Below are 14773 nucleotides of genomic sequence, written 5' to 3' on the forward strand. Positions count from 1 at the left end.
TCAGATCCCACTCTTCGTGAAGCTTTCAAGATACCACTACTATCTGAAATTCAGCTTTTCCTTTTCTGTTTTCTTAGTGTTCTTTATCCTCCCCTTAAAGAATTCACTCCAGGATACTTTCTGTTGTACATACTTTTGATTGTGTCTGTCTTTCCCCCATTAGATTATGATTTCCTTAAGACATGGACCATTTCTAGTCATCATTTGTGTTTTATGTTGTTTACAATGGTGACTTTTCATTTAGAAGGTGACCAGTGAATGTTGAATTGAAAATTTGTTATACATACAACTTCTAGAAATACTTTGTAAGGATATATTGCCTAAGGTATTATGTTGTTCAAGACTATTAGGATAGTTCTGAAGCTAACTTAAGTACAGCAAAAGAAAGTCCAAGAGCCATCAGAGGACACGTTTGTAAAAGTAGTGGTCGGGGCTTTAGAAGTGATGTCGAGGAATCTGGATGGGGTGGTATCATCTTTAAATAGATAATGCTGGCACTGGTCACCCCCTTACTGGAGTGTTGTTTCCATTTCTAGGTTCCTCAACTTAAAGGGATGAGGAGACCTTGGAGACCGTTCCGAGGAGACTCAAAAGATGATTATATGATTGGAAGTCAGTCCTGTGAGGAAAGGTTGAGAGAATGAAAGGTTAAGAGGCAACTTAATAACTCTTCAAAAAACATGAATGGATCCATTATTAGGAATGGTAACCAGCTGTTTTCCAGCTCCACTGATGCTCAAATAAGAGTAAAATAGGTTTAAATTGAAGCAAAGGATAGTTGTGTAAAGATCTTGATGCTAATGATAATTTTCATGATAATGATGGTGAAAAGATTACTGAAATAATTTTATGATCTTCTCTGGAGGTGAATTTTGAAGTACAGTCTTACATATGTGTAAAATGACTTCTCAAGCCACCTTCTCACTCTCTGAATCAATAATTTTTTTAATTCAGATCCTGGAGGGTGTGGATCATGTTCTATACTTTTTAATATTCCCCAAGGGGTCCTAGGGTCTCACTGGCTCCCTGAGACGTATTTTATTTGAATTGTCAGTTTATGGCAATAATTAACTTTCAGTAGCAAGCTCTAGAGAAAGGTCTTTATGAAATGATTTTATAGTGGTTTTATAGGAGAATAAAAACTTGGTAAATGGAGCTAAGAGAGAAATCTTAAAGTCAAGAGAAACTAGGGGAGATAGTAGTTCTCAATATAGGAAGCAAATATTTATAGCTTTTATATCCATTTTCAGTTGTAGTCTAAAGAGATGTGCTGCAGAATATTCCTTGTTAAGGGTATCACTGCTTATGGATGCATTATAACAAGTGCTTTGTATATCGTTTCCAGTCTAATAAGGTTGGCTTCATGTGAATGAGGATTACAAAGCCCTCTGACCCTTGGCTTTTGAGGCCGGGAGGAGGGCTTGCATTACTCAGAATGAAACCTTTTTAAATATGTTGGGTTGCAAAAAGCATTTCCGGCACAGTCAGAATGAAAACTTTGAATTGGGATTATTCATATAGATTACCAAGAGTCTGGGCAGAACTGATATTAACACCAGCTCTTTTTCCTGCTAGCTTTTAGTCCCACAACCTTGAGTGGGTTACTGAAGGTTTAGGACTTTGGAATTTAGTACTGGAATTGTGTATAAACTCCTTCTTCTAGGTAAATTGATACTAGGTTTATTTAAGGTTATCTGGCCTTAAGTGATATAAATGTAATGAGTAGTTTCTAAGTTTCATGTAGAATGCTGTCCACTGTTAACCAGACCATCTCAAAATGACTGGAGTTCAGAGGTGAAGCTGGATTGTTGCAGGGATTCTGCAAGTGGTGGCAAAGTGAATGGTGGCTTGATTACCGAATTGTAAAATTGGTGCCATCTGAGAAACTGGGAATTGGAAATATAAGAGAGTCCTACTTTTCCTGTGGGGTTTCCCTGGTGGCTCAGCGGTAAGAATCTGCCTGCCAATGCAGGAGACTTGGGTTCAGTCCCTGGGTCAGAAGATCTCCTGGAGAAGGAAATGGCAACCTGTTCCAGTGTTCTTGCCTGGGAAATCCATGGACAGAAGAGCGTGGCGGACTGTAGTCCACGGGTTTGCAAAAGAGTCCGAGATGACGTAGTGACTAAACAACAGCTTTCTCTGTAACTTTTAGTTGCTTATCATAAAGGTATAAATTAAGAAAGCAAGAGATTACAAAAGCAAAGAATACTTCTTATGATTGTCTATTCATTCTCCTTGAGAGATTCCAGTGTTAGAGTAATAAAATACCAGGGACTTTTTTGTTTTAGTGAGTTAATGCCACATAAACTTTAGTGAGCTTCTCAGAATGTGACGATAAACTTCCAAATATGATGTAGAAGTCAGTTGGTTTTTTAAGATAATAAGAACACAAAATTTCCAAATTCATACACTGAACATTAATCTTCAAAAATGTTAGGTCATATTCTGTTGACTGATTTGGTAGCTTTGTTGTTTTGCCAAAGATAATGTTTACTTTTGTGTCCGAATTCACTTTGTTCCTTTAGAAAACTGACTCTTTGTAGAGATAACTCTATTTACCTTTAGAGGAAAGAAAGTTGTGAACTCCTCAGTGTTACTTTAGTTGTTGTTGGTCATTCAACAGCCCAGAAGGAAAGATGCAATCTGACTTTTACACCAAGATCAGAACAACAAGCTGGAAGAAAAAAAAAAAGAAATATTCTAGTAGAAATTTATAATTGAATGAACATACACCTCAAAATGAAGTTAACTATTGGAAGTTGGCCTATGGAGGACCAGAACTTCTTGTAATAAAAAGAACCATCTCTGAAAACAGTGTTGGTGTTTGTTTGTTTAATTTTTCCAGGCGTTCAAGTGGATCTAGTCATTTTGTGGTACTTCCCTGTTAAACAAAGAAGAAACCCTGTCATTGTGTTGATTAATTTAATGTCTACAGTATATCAGTTAAGTGGGCTTTATTTCTTCTACTTCAGCAAGTAGACAAACCAGTTCAGACTTGGAACCTAGAAGACTGAAAGTCTTTAATTTTTGTTTGTTCTGTTTTGGGTTTGTTTTGTTTTTAAAGATCCTGCAAAGTAATTTGGAGCATTGCCAAGAATCTGTATAGCTTACTATCTGATGTAGTGGGTTCATTTTGTCTGTCTTTTTTTTTTTTTTTCAAAGATGCTGAGCTGCTTTATGTTTGCTTCTTTTTCCAGAGCAGGATGGGTGGAGCTCACCTGTCTCGTGCTGTTTTGAGCATCTCTGCTTCTTGCTCCTGTTGATAAGGAGTGAGGATAAGGAGACAGTTCTTTCTCTAATTACAAAGTGGGTAGCATTTGTGTTTTGTAGGTAACAGTGCTAGGTAGAATTGAATTAAATATTTGAAAACGGTTTCATTCCTGCGTAGGTGAAAACTTAACCAACTGTCGTTACTGAGGGACAGTGTATTACTGTCTTTGCACTCTTTAATCCTAGGTGACTTTTGGGGGTTCAGTATCAGATAGAGAACATATTTAAAACAGTTGAAATCTCTTCCTTTGTGTTACACATTCAAACAGCCATAGTTCTCTTTGATGCACCAAGAGCCAGAGAGAATCTGGCCTTGGCCCTGCCACTGCCAGTTTGTTGACGAGAGATGATGATGTCAGTTCAATAACTGTATACATCTCTCAGCTGGTTGGATTTCAGAAACCATCTTGGCTTAAGAAGTTTATCTCCTGATATTTGTGTATTTGACTATGCTTGAATATTTTATACTCTTTTTCTTATAAATTCAGTCAAATTATTGTTACACTCACATTTGGAAATAATTTACAAGTGTCACTATATAGTTTTCTTTTACAAATGATGAACAGCTTGTAAAGAGGCTTATCTTCCCCCCAGTGGCATTCATAAACATAGCACTCTACAAAGTAAGAGATAGCAACTTAGCTATCTTAGCTATTTTTCTAAGAATGTCTTATGTACCGGCCAGATAACCAAGTGTTGGGGCATTAGCCCTGAATAAGTCTCTTCCTTCATGAAACTTACATTTAATTCCTCTTTACCAAGCTTGGCTTAAAATATAGCATGAATATAAGTACTAAAATTATAATACCTTGCAAGATACTTTGGATATTGGTCATTTGAAGGTTGAAGCTCTTGAAGCTAATATTAACAGAATTGTTCTTGGGAGCAATTCAAGTAGTAGTCTTTATTTACTGATTCTTGAGTGTCAGTTGTACCCCGTGTGTTTATAGCTTCCTTTCCCCTCCTGTTAAAAGGGACTGAAGCACACGGACTTCCCAGGTGGTGCAGTGGTAAAGAATCTGATGCCAATGCAGGAGACTCGAGGGGTGTGGGTTCAGTCCCTGGGCGGGGAAGATCCCTTGAAGTTAGGAAATGCAACCCACTCCAGTATTCTTGCCTGGAAAATTTTATGGACAGAGGACCCTGGTGGGCTACAGTCCATGGGGTTGCAAAGAGTCAGACACAACTGAGTGAGCGTGCACACACACAGTCACTAGCACATCTTTCATTGCCTTCTACAGCTGAAGAAGTGTCACTCTCCACTTGTACCCTGGATTTCATCCCCTCTCATCTACTCAGAATAGGGTCATTCCTGCAGTTATCCCTTCCTCTCCCTCCTCCATCGGCAGTTTCAGCCTCATCAACATATAAAACTGTTTAACTGACTTAAATAGTTCTTTTAAAAAACCGTGGACCCCCACATCCTTTCCCAGCCACTCCCCACTTTTCCGTTCCCTTTCACAATAAAATTCCTTGAAAGTGCGATGTGTATTTGCAGGTGCCACTTTCTCACCTCTCAGCCACTCCTCATCCCGTGCTGTTTGGCTTTTATTTATCCTCATGACTCTGAAATTGCTCCTATCAAAATCCTCAAGGGCGTCTCTCTTGCCAGATTGAATAGCTAATTTCTCAGTCCTCCTCCTATTCAACTTTGGGCACCTTTTGAACCAGCTGACCACTCCTGTCTTGAAACACTCCTTTCTTGGGTTCTGTCACACCACACTCATCAATTTTTTTTCATCAGTTACTAATTTTCAGTATTCTCTATGGCTTCCTTCCATTGCTTAACTCACCTGAATGTTGGAGTCACCTAGGAGTCTGCCTTTGGCCACCTTCTTCATCTGTGCACTTTCCTAGATGACCTCATCCAGGCCTTATCTGTATGCAGAGGACTCCTAAATCTTTGTCTCTAACCGTTGACTACTTCTTGGAGTCCCAGACCTATATTTCTAGCTGCCTGTTTGACACTCCATCTGCATAATAAGAATAAGCGTGATTAGCATTTACTGAGTGTTTGTGGTACGCCGGGCAGTATTCTGAGTTCTTCACAGGTATTATCTCACCTAATCATGCCCATCCGCTGCGGTAGCCACTATTATTCCCCGACAAGGAAATGGGTATCCATTGAAGTGCTTGGATATCTAGTAGGTATCTTACACTTCCCATGTCCAGAAAGTCTTGATTTTCTCCTTTCTCCTTGTTTCAGAATGACTCTGCTATTTACCCAATTGCTTGGGTCTAACATATAGGAGTTATCCTTGATTTCTCCCTATATTCATATTCCAAATAACCCATCAGGAAAATCTGTATTACCTTCAGAATACCTTAAATGCAACTTCCTCTCATTCATTCTTCCAGCACAAGAAGTCTTAGCCATTACAATCTTTTGGCTGGACTATTCCCTTATCTCCTTGCTTGTGTTTTTACCTCACTAAGTTTGTTCTTCACATGGTAACTGTGGATTCCAAATGTAAATCCATTAGTTCTTACTATTCCCTCCTTTACACCTGTGGGTGTCTCTTCCCCATCTTCTCTCCCCCAACTGCTTGAGTAAATCCAGGTTCCTTCTCCTGTCCTGCAAAGCTGTGCGTGGTCTGGCCTCTGGTCGGGTCTGCTTCTCCAGCACCACCTCTTCTCATCTCTCTCCCTCTGCTCCACTGCCACACTGGCCTTGTGGTCTGTCATCCGTGTCATGCTCGTTGTTGTCTGTGGGCCTTTGCACTTACTATCTAGCGAGAAAACTGTGTCATCTAGATCTTTATACGGCTGTCTTTTTCTCATCATTTATGTCTAAACCAGGGTTCAGCCAGTTTTTTCTGCAAAGGGCTGAATGGTCTCTGTTGCCAGACTCCGCTCTGCTGTTGTAGTCTAAAGAACAGCCATAGACGATACAGAAACTGTGACACAAGGGCCTGTGTGCCAATAAAACTTTTATTTGTGCACCATGAAATTTGGATTTCATATAATTTTCATGTGCATGATTCTTCGGATTTTTTAACCATATCAGTCAGTTCAGTTAAGTTGCTCAGTCGTGTCCAGCTCTTTGCGACACATGGACTACATGCAGCACGCCAGGCCTCCCTGTTCATCACCAACTCCCGGAGTTTACTCAAACTCATGTCCATTGAGTTGGTGATGCCATCCAGCCATCTCATCCTCTGTCGTCCCCTTCTCCTCCTGCCTTTAGTCTTTCCCAGCATCAGGGTATTTTCAAATGAGTCACTTCTTTGCATCAGGTGGCCAAAGTATTGGTTTCAGCTTCAGCATCAGTCTTTCCAATGAATATTCAGGACTGATTTCCTTAGGGTGGACTGGTTGGATCTCCTTGCAGTCCAAGGGACTCTCAAGAGTCTTCTCAACACCACAGTTCAAAAGCATCAATTCTTCAGTGCTCAGCTATCTTTATAGTCCAACTCTCACATCCATATATGACTACTGGAAAAACCATAGCTTTGACTAGATGGGCCTTTGTTGGCAAAGTAATGTCTCTGCTTTTTAATAAGCTGTCTAGGTTGGTCATAACTTTTCTTCCAAGTAGCAAGCGTCTTTTAATTTCATGGCTGCAGTCACCATCTGCAGTGATTCTGGAGCCCAAGAAAATAAAGTCTGACCCTGTTTCCACTGTTTCCCATCTATTTGCCATGAAGTGATGGGACCAGATGCCATGATCTTAGTTTTCTTAATGTCAAGTTTTAAGCCAACTTTTTCACTCTCCTCTTTTGCTTTCATCAAGAGGCTCTTTAGTTCATCGCTTTCTGCCATAAGGGTGGTGTCATCTACATATCTGAGGTTATTGATATTTCTCCCGGCAATCTTGATTCCAGCTTGTGCTTCTTCCAGCCCAGCGTTTCTCATGATGTACTCTGCATATAAGTTAAATAAGCATGGTAACAATGTACAGCCTTGATGTACTCCTTTCCTGATTTGGAGTCAGTCTGTTGTTCCATGTCCAGTTCTAGCTGTTGCTTCTTGACCCAAGTATAGATTTCTCAGAAGGCAGGTCAGGTGGTCTGGTATTCCCATCTCTTGAAGAATTTCCCACAGTTTGTTGTGATGCACACAGTCAAAGGCTTTGGCATAATTAATAAAGCAGAAGTAGATGTTTTTTGGGACTCTCTTGCTTTTTCGATGATTCAGCGGATGTTGGCAATTTGATCTCTGGTTCCTGTCTTTTTTCAATCCAGCTTGAACATCTGGAAGTTCACAGTTCACATTACTGTTGAAGCCTTGCTTGGAGAATTTTGAGTGTTACTTTGCTAGCATGTGAGATGAGTGCAATTGTGCGGTAGTTTGAGCATTCTTTGGCATTGCCTTTCTTTGGGATTGGAATGAAAACTGAACTTTCAGTCCAGTCCTATGGCCACTGCTGAGTTTTCCAAATTTGCTGGCATATAGAGTGCAGCACTTTGACAGCATCATCTTTTAGGACTTGAAATGGCTCAACTGGAATTCCATCACCTCTACTAGCTTTGTTCATAGTGATGCTTCCTAAGGCCCACTTGACTTCACATTCCAGGATGTCTGGCTCTAGGTGAGTGATCACACCATCGTGATTATCTGGGTCGTGAAGATCTTTTTTGTACAGTTCTTCTGTGTATTCTTGCCACCTCTTCTTAGTATCTTCTGCTTCTGTTAGGTCCATACCATTTCTGTCCTTTATTGTGCCCATCTTTGCATGAAATGTTCCCTTGGTATCTCTAATTTTCTTGAATAGATCTTTAGTCTTTCCCATTCTATCGTTTTCGTCTATTTCTTTGCATTGATCACTGAGGAAGGCTTTCTTTTTTTTTAAACTATATAAAAAATGTTTAAAAAGCATTCTTAGTTCATGGACTGAACAAACCAGGGGGCAGGCTAGATTTGGACTGTGGCCAACAGTTTGCCAGTTTTTGGAAAACTGTCACTTTAGAAAAACATTTCCTGACCGTCCGAGTGAAAATAACTTCCACAGGTAACCCCTCATCAATCTTGAGTGCCCTCCTTTTCTTGTTATATATTTATTTTCTCATGGGTCAGAAATTTTGTCAGTTCTTCACCTGTGTATCTTTAGCATCTCAAACAGTGTTTATTGACAATATAATACTTGCTGGAATGACTGAATACCAATCACATTTGAATATTAACTGTAGACTGCCAGCTATCTGGTCTCCCTTTATTCAGTCTCTTTCCTACTCTAATTTCATATGTATAAATTTAAATAGCCTATCAAGAAGAGACAAATTTCAGAGTTATACTTTTTCTACATTTGAGACTCAAAAGTAGCTCCTACTCTTTAGTGGCTGAATTTTGACCATACCATTCTAGAATTAACAAGGTTCTGATAGTTCATTTATCTTTGATCTTGGCCCTGCTGTGGCTACCCCTTTCTAACCAAATCAGTTTTTATAAGTCTTTGCATCTTATTTCCTATTTCTCTCCACTACCCCATCCCATTTATTCTAAGTCAGCCTTGTTCCATGATTTATTTCCTTCAGAGCAGCATGCTAAAAAACTTTTGTGGATTGAGAGCCTCTTTGAGAATCTGAAGAAATTTGTGTCTCTCCGTCTGCCAGATGCCCATGTAAACAAGTTTTGCCTGTGATTTCAGAGAAATCTCTAAGCTTTCTCTTGCTTGTCAACTTGTCCACTGCTCATTGCACGCTTAGCCTCTTTACTGATGGGAGAGAACTCCCCTCCACTGCACTTTGTCTTCATTTCCTCTCAGAGTCCACCCCGCCTTCGCATCCCTTTTCCATCTATTGCTGATTTGCTGTTGAGAAATTTCAGCCTCTCCCTGACTGCTGTGTCCTCCTTAAGCAAATGAACACAACAGCTCAAAAAGTCATCCTCACAGGCGCGTCCCTGCGTTGTGTCCATTCTCTCCTTTCCTGTGTAATTGAGTTTTTTTCAAAAGAGTGGTCTATACTCATTTCTGCTGTAGTCACTTTCCAGTCACACCTCCACCCGCTGCACTTGGGCTCCTCCTACCTCTAACACTGCCCTGGACCTCAGAAAGGTCGTAGGTGACCTCCCAATTTTGATAACCTCTGTACACGTTTCAGTCCTTCCCCAGCTCTGCCATCCTTGATGTGTGTTCTTCTCTTGACTGTTACTTACTTAGATACAAGATTGTTCTCCTTGGCTATTCCATCTCTTTCTCTTCCCTAAGATTCCCTTTCCCCTGTAGGTGAAGAGTGGGTATTCCCTGGGAACTCGCCATGGGTCCCCCTTTTCTCTCTGTATTCTCTCCCTAGGTGACTGCATTTATATGTACAGTTTCAACATTCATAAATTCACTGAATCAGATGCATTTCCTCCAGATGATTCTATCTAACAACTTGGACAGACATTTCACATTCAGTTGTCTAAAGTGATTTCCCTTCCTCCTCATAGAAACTTCTTTCTTTAGTCCCAGTCTTACAAATATCACCATAAACTTGCACGTCTTTGCAGATAACCCTTCATATTAAAGCCATGTTCGTTTTGCCTCCTAGCCGTCTATGTAATCTGTGCTTCTCCTCAATCCCCAGTGCCACTGCAGTCATTTTATAACTGTTCTTACTGCCTCTGGCTTTAAAGGTAATCTCTGCTTCCCCACTGCTGTCATAGTGATCTTTTGAAAATATAAATCTAATCATGCTTCTCTCCTGCCCGAAAATGTTACTGATGAGCTGGAGCCGTCAGGATGAGGCCTGTACTTCCTTGAAGAGAGACTTCAAACTCATAAAGGCATTTAAGACCTTTCATGATTTGCCTCGGCCTTTTTGCCCTTCAACATCTTATGCCTCTTTTCCACATCGGCGAGGGCCTCAGCTCTGCTGAACTGTGTGTAATTTCACTCCATGCCATGCTCTTTTGTACCTCTGTCCTTTGTATGTGTTACTCTCTCTGCCTGCAGTATCTCCCTTCAACCCTAATTTATTATCCTTCAGAAGTTGGAGTAAGCTTTTCATCCTTTCTGCAGTGGTTTTCCTGGCTCTTCTCCTTGACTGAGTGAGTCACCTTTCTGCTGTGCTTTCATATTCATTCCTCTGGCATGTGTATTCCTCTGGCATGGCAGGAAACACACTGCATTCCATTAAGTTTTAAAAATCTTTCATTTATTTTTAACATTTAAAAAATTAGAGTATAGTTGCTGTATAGTACTAAGTTACAGGTGTACAATATAATGATTCATAATTTTTAAGGGTTATACTACTCCATTCCTAGTTATTATACAATATTGGCTACTTATTCCATTGATTGAAAGATCTGTTTGTCACAGACTAGCAGATCCTTGAAGGCAGAAACTGTCTTTTATCTCTATATTCATCCCTTAACCCAGAAACGGGCTTATATATATATTTTAATGAATGAATGGGTGAGTGAATTGGTTTAATCTCTCCTACTGGCCTAGAATCCCATGGATAGAGGAGCCTGGTAGACTACAGTCCATGGGGTCGCAAGAGTCAGGCATGACTTAGCAACTAAACTACCACCACCAGCCTGAGGTCAATCTCCCTGTGTATTCTTTTTTTTTTTCCCCCAAGGTTTACTTGTTTCTTTATTTTATTTTTGGCTGCATTGGGTCTTGTTGCCACGAACAGGTTTTCTCCAGTTGTGGCGAGCTGGGGCTCCTCTTCCTTGGTGTGCACAGGCTTCTCATTTCTGTGGTTTCTCTTGTTGCAGAGCATGGGCTCTACGGCTCAGGGACTCAATAGTTGTGGTATGCAGGGTTAGTTGCCCCTCGGATGTGGGATCTTCCTGGACGAGGGATTGAACCTGGGCCCTCGGCAGTGAAAGTGCCAAGTCCTAACCACTGGACCACCAGGGAATTGTAGCCGGTGACACACAGAGAAATGTGGCAGAAGAAGTGATAACTAACGGGGATAAATTCCCGAAGGAGAAGTGTTACTCTTTAACTAGAGCTACTGAGATGCACTGTATGCCTCCTTGATGTATCTTCATCTTCTTTAGTTCTTAGTAATTTTCTTAGTTCTGTGGCCTCCTCATATGATGGAACCACATATGATGATATCAAAAATTATAAGCCTTCAAAACAAGGAATTTCAAACAGGTGTCAGGGTGCTTTTGATACAGTCTGTGGTTATGGATGTTATTTGTGAGTTGATCCATCAGTAAAACCTTTGTAGTTGAAGAAATTTGGTATTTTTAAACCCAAAAGAGTAAACATTTTGGAGACAGAAGGGTGCTAAGTTACCTGCCACCTAGTTCAGTGCTCTGGAGTGCTGAGGAATCTCACAAGAAAAGAAAGGAGCAATGAACAGGCACCCAAAACCTTATTAACTGAAGGCCAGATGTGCCCAAGCTTGTTTATTAGAGTAGTATTCAAAATAATCTCAACATAAAATTGGGAGATGGGAAAACTCCAGGTGAGTGATTTCTGCTCTAAGGTAAATCAGGAGGAATTTAGGGAAGGAGATAAAATCTAGGCATTTTAGTTGGGAGTAGGGAGGAAAAACACATCAGCCTCTATCAGTTGCAAGTTAGATCAGATATCACTGGTATTCCTAGGAACTGTGTCACATCTAATCACCGCAGATGATTTAGGTCTCGATTACTTAAACTCTCTCCGATTTCTAATGCTGGAGTGGTGCCTAGAACAACACTGAGGCATGGAGATAGACATTGCCATCCTTCGGAAGAATTTTGAAATGTGTTGAACCTAATACTAATACAAGAGGAAGAATGAACTATTCTAAGATTTAAGCCAGTTTTTTAATTCCAGAGTATGAATTACTAGTAATTTATCCTTCACCAACATTTGAAAGGATTTTGAAAGGAAGACTGAGATTGGGCACCTGCCTATCTCCCTTAGATACTTCTTGGGAGCAGAGTCATCATGTCTTACTCCTCTTTGCATCAGGAATAGATAGTGTATAAATGGTTTTTGAATGAATGGACAAGTAAAAGAAATAGTGCTTTGTTTGCAAAATTGTCCTAGTAGTACATAATTCCTTGAAATATAGAACTTCATATATTTTTCTAAAATGTCTTCATCATTACATTTTATATGTAAACATTATTGTCTGTAATACTTATTTTGGGTTTACTTAGGTTCTCCTGTGGAAAATATTCTTTATCGCTTCATCACAAATATAAGAGCCATTAAAGGATTAAAATCCTGCCATTAACATAAAATAAAAATCCTCAAATGTTAGGATATTTATGGGTAATGTAGAATTTGCTGTTAAAGATATGTTTGGAAGTTCTCAAATAACCCCTAGAGATAAGGGTGGGGGTAATAAATTCTACACGCTTATTATTTTAGAATTAACTTTCACTTAGGAAATGACATTAGCTTCATTGCATTCCTAATCTCTGGAAGCTAAATATGATTTAAGGGCTTAGCTTGGCAAGGGTATTTTTCTATCTTTGGTGGTAAGGAAAGGATAACAATTTTGATGATCTATTCTCCAAGGACATCATTATCCAGAAGGAATAGGTTTGTTGCCTCTTGCCTATACTTTGTCTTGGAATGCTGTGCTCATCAGAGAAAGCCAGAGTGAAAAGTGTAGCTGGCTGTTTGGGCCCAGTTTCCAGAAATACTTGGTCCCGTGTAGCCTGGTGTCTCCCGTTTCCTCTTTTCAGGGCTCTCCAGGCTTATGATGCCGTAGTGCCGAGTGAAAGAAAGTGAAAGTGTTAGTCACTCATTGTGTACAGCTCTTTGGCCGCCAACCCCCCCCCTCCCCCCGCCCCACCATGGACTGTCACCCTCCAGGCTTCTCTGACCGTGGAATTCTCCAGGCAAAAATACTGAAGTCAGTTGCCTTTCCCTTCTCTAGGGGATCTTCCCGACCCAGGGATTGAACCCTGGTCTCTCCCGCGTTGCAGGCAGATTCTTTATCATCTGAGCCACCATGGATTTAATTGCAGCTCCTCTTAGTTATCTTTTTGTAGACATTTGGACTTAGTCTTTTGATTTCTAGGCAAGTCTGATTCCCTGGAAAGCCAGCACTGTTACCTTGTTTACTGCATCTTCCAGGAACTGAAGAGTTTAAAGTGGGTTATGGGAGAGACTGGAGAGGCAGAAAGAACTTCACTTGTAGCACCTTTTTGCAGGATTTTTTCTCCCAATGCTTTCTCAGCTTGGGGGACTTGTATATGGAATTGGAATTTCACAGTTAGTGGACCAGAGCTCTTTAACATAACAATGATGGCTTTTGTTTTTGACTAAACTGTCTGGATTGTTTAAACAATGGGTGCTTATGTTTTTAAGTGTGCTTCAAGAAGTCAACCTGTCAATATATTTCAAGTGAAAAGAAAGTTCTTGGATAGAAGGAAAGTCAGTCTTTTCTTATTCCAACTACAAGGCCACAGAGAAAGAGTTAATGCTTTCTGTCATTTTGGGAAGTACTTGGAAACTTTAAACATTGGCAGTTAGTTTAATGACTGCTTGACAGCTCTGTAGTACTCTGTTTTGGAGTAGATTGAATTAGGGTTGTACAGTTACATATTGTGAAAGTTTAAAATATAGAACATAGCTATGTGAATCTCATGTTTCTTTTAAAGATTAATCATCTTTCGTTATTTCTGCTTTGGTTACTTTGCCTGTTGGTTAGTGTGTGTATAGTTGGTAGAACTCTCTTGTTGCAACACTCTCAGAGCGTAGAATTTATGCATTTAGCAGTGTAGTCCCCTGGTAAGTGTTAGGAAATCCCCAGATGTCTTTGTGAAATGCATAGACTACCAGGTTGTTCCATAAGGATAATGCCGGAAAAGAATGAATTAAATCAGAAACTTTAAGGATTTGAAAATGGGCTTCATGTTACTTTAATAGTAGCTGAAAAAATTTATCGAATTTTGTAGTATAGATAATTTATTGGATTCCTCCAAATATTTTCTAGTTTTAGATTGTGGCCATTATGGTACAAAGTTCTTTGTAACTAACTGTATGGTCTTGGGTAAGTCATCTGGCCTTCTGGAGCTTCAGTTTCTAAAATCACATCAGTAATAATAACTATAATGTGGATGCCACATTATAGTTTTCTGAGTGATTTTACATAAATTACATAATTTCCATAAATTATTTCATTTATTCCTTGTAACACTGCAATAAATAAAGACATTGAGACCTCAGACTAACCCTTCCCTCTCTTCAGTGGTGCCATGCATCCACAAACAAGAGTCGAACTGGTCCCCTCTCAAAGTGGGGGGGCTTTAACTGTTCGAATTTAATTTGGGGATTATCAGTATCAGTTGGAGGTACCAGAAAATCTGTCTTTAATTCCTTAATTTGTTCTTTTATGTGGATTTTGTTTCTAGCATCTGAAATTATCTTTCTCGTCTCTTTCTAGAAAGAACTCTTAGTCTCTGAATTGGTGAATGTCTATTAATCAAGTTGTTTAAATGGACCGTGTTTCTTGAGAATTTGTCCAAAATTGGTTAAATCCTTAGTATTTTTTTTAAGTAGGTTAAAAGTTGGAGGGAAAGAAAAGTTTTTGCCTTTTGCCTTCTCTAAGTACAACTGAAATTAAAGTGCTTTCTTTCTTCAGCTATCCTTGGATGCATTTCACCCTTTATG

The 14773-nt window shown here is 39.7% G+C and overlaps 1 protein-coding gene and 1 non-coding gene across 8 annotated transcripts in view; one reads left to right on the forward strand and one right to left on the reverse strand.

Moving 5' to 3' along the window:
• KMT2A (lysine methyltransferase 2A) overlaps window positions 1-14773 on the forward strand; it is a 77945-nt gene that overhangs the window by 10067 nt on the left and 53105 nt on the right. The window lies entirely within an intron of this gene.
• Window positions 10989-11062, reverse strand: TRNAE-UUC (transfer RNA glutamic acid (anticodon UUC)). The gene has a single exon. It is a non-coding gene; the product is annotated as a tRNA-Glu (tRNA).

The sequence above is a fragment of the Bos indicus genome, chromosome 15 (assembly GCF_029378745.1).
Source record: "Bos indicus isolate NIAB-ARS_2022 breed Sahiwal x Tharparkar chromosome 15, NIAB-ARS_B.indTharparkar_mat_pri_1.0, whole genome shotgun sequence".
Lineage (NCBI taxonomy): Eukaryota > Metazoa > Chordata > Mammalia > Artiodactyla > Bovidae > Bos > Bos indicus.